We start from the raw sequence: 2,500 nt of genomic DNA, 5'->3' as shown, positions 1-2,500 counted from the left end.
CGCTCGGGGAGGGCGCGGGCCAGGAGGAAGAGGTTCAAGAGTTTCACCAGGACTTCATGCGGCAGGCGCCGCAGCTCCGCTGGAGTCAGGCCGTCCGGCCCGGCTGCCGATCCCCTGGGCGGCAAGGCAGCAGCGACCTCCTCACGTGTGACCGGCCCCCATAGGCACTCAGGAGCGACAGGCTCCGAGTGCGGGAGAAGGCGGTCACGGATGAAGCCGGCGGTGGAGATCGGCTTCTTCGTGAAGAGGTCCGCCCAGAAGTCCAGCAGACCGGGGATGTCGGGTGGCGGCTGCAGCAGGGTGCCGTCCAGCAAGCCGCGCACGCAACGCGCACGCGACCTACGGAAGGCGTCCTGTGTCCGCGCGTATTCCCAGCGGCGCCGCTTGCGCTTCTGCAGCGGCGGGGCGGCAGGCGGCCGCTTGGATGGTTGGCGCGGCCGCTGTGTCCTGGTGATCGACCTCTCCCCCCTGGACCCGACCGACGCAAGGGCATCCGGGAGCATGCCCAGGATGACATCGGGCGGCGTGCCCCGCCCCAGACCAATGACTCGATCCAGGGCAGAGAAACGCTGGGCGGAAGCAGGTAGCCCCGCCAGATGCTCCCAGATGGCGGCGTCAGTCGGCCCCTCCGGCGGCGGCCCGGTGGTGTCGGCCGCGAAGTCCTCGGCTGCGTCGACGGGCGGCGCAGCGGCCTCGCCCGCGTCAGGCAGCGAGCTCGCTGCTCCACGGCGGGACGCCGGCTCTTCACCCCGACCGATCTCAAGTGCCTCCATGAATTGGCGGACAAGCTGCTTGTGGGCAGCTTGCCGCCGTCGGCACTTGATTGCCTCAAGCGTTCGGTCGGGGAACATCCTGGTAAGTTCTTGATTTACAAAGAAGAACCGGGCGTCCCTCTCCAGGAACAGTTCGGCCTCTGCCTTGGCGAGCGACAGGACTTCTTCCTCCGTCCACCTCGCGCGATGCCTCTCCGTCACGATCTCAGCGTTGGCGGCCGCAGGGTGTTGGCGGCGGCGATGGACCCCGAGACCGTTCTTCGTGGTAAAAGTGCGGTGGCACTCACTGCAAGCAAAGGGAGCTACACAAACTATCGCATTTTCGTTACGGCCGGTTGGCCGGATAGGTGCTGGGGTAGCTGGGGTGGCACCTTCAGCGGAAGGGCCACCATCTCTTGTTTCTTGTCGGCTGCCCCCAACTATAAAGGGATAATGCGAGGGGGGGCTGGTAACCCCCCCAAGCCCCTGGTGCGGTCTTCCACTCTGCAAAAATCAGCGGGCCCACGAGAAGGGGAGAAGACCGCAGGAGAGGAGAGGCTAAGAGGGCTAGGCCCATGTATTGCGCATCACTCTCCCTGTAACTATAACCCAAGGAAGGCACCTCGCAGCAGTAGCACGACTACATCAAGACCGCACTTCGAAAAGCCAAGTCCGGATGCAGCCACACCGATGCCACTTGGCCACCTTTAAGAGAGTCATAGTTACTCCCGCCGTTTACCCGCGCTTGCTTGAATTTCTTCACGTTGACATTCAGAGCACTGGGCAGAAATCACATTGCGTCAACACCCGCTAGGGCCATCGCAATGCTTTGTTTTAATTAGACAGTCGGATTCCCCCAGTCCGTGCCAGTTCTGAGTTGATCGTTGAATGGCGGCCGAAGAGAATCCGCGCACCCGCGCGACCCCGGAGGAGCACGCTAAGGCGGACGCGGCCTCGCAGCAAGGAAGATCCGTGGGAGGCCAAGGCACGGGACCGAGCTCGGATCCTGCACGCAGGTTGAAGCACCGGGGCGCGAACGCCGCGCAGGCGCGCGCATCCTGCACCGCCGGCCAGCACGAGGCCAACCAACGGCGAGAGCAGACCACGCCCGCGCTAAACGCCCGCACTTACCGGCACCCCTACGGCACTCACCTCGCCCAGGCCCGGCACGTTAGCGCTGACCCACTTCCCGACCAAGCCCGACACGCCCCGATCCTCAGAGCCAATCCTTATCCCGAAGTTACGGATCCAATTTGCCGACTTCCCTTACCTACATTATTCTATCGACTAGAGGCTCTTCACCTTGGAGACCTGCTGCGGATATGGGTACGAACCGGCGCGACACCTCCACGTGGCCCTCTCCCGGATTTTCAAGGTCCGAGGGGAAGATCGGGACACCGCCGCAACTGCGGTGCTCTTCGCGTTCCAAACCCTATCTCCCTGCTAGAGGATTCCAGGGAACTCGAACGCTCATGCAGAAAAGAAAACTCTTCCCCGATCTCCCGACGGCGTCTCCGGGTCCTTTTGGGTTACCCCGACGAGCATCTCTAAAAGAGGGGCCCGACTTGTATCGGTTCCGCTGCCGGGTTCCGGAATAGGAACCGGATTCCCTTTCGCCCAACGGGGGCCAGCACAAAGTGCATCATGCTATGACGGCCCCCATCAACATCGGATTTCTCCTAGGGCTTAGGATCGACTGACTCGTGTGCAACGGCTGTTCACACGAAACCCTTCTCCGCGTCAGCCCT

General features: G+C 63.1%; 1 pseudogene; it reads right to left on the bottom strand.

Annotated features, from left to right (window-relative positions):
- Nucleotides 1-2,500, bottom strand: part of LOC126433789 (large subunit ribosomal RNA) — a 7,957-nt pseudogene that overhangs the window by 3,615 nt on the left and 1,842 nt on the right.

The sequence above is a fragment of the Schistocerca serialis genome, unplaced genomic scaffold (assembly GCF_023864345.2).
Source record: "Schistocerca serialis cubense isolate TAMUIC-IGC-003099 unplaced genomic scaffold, iqSchSeri2.2 HiC_scaffold_1173, whole genome shotgun sequence".
Taxonomy (NCBI): domain Eukaryota; kingdom Metazoa; phylum Arthropoda; class Insecta; order Orthoptera; family Acrididae; genus Schistocerca; species Schistocerca serialis.
The sequence above is the reverse complement of the archived record's forward strand: the minus strand, read 5'-3'. Positions and strand labels throughout refer to the sequence as shown.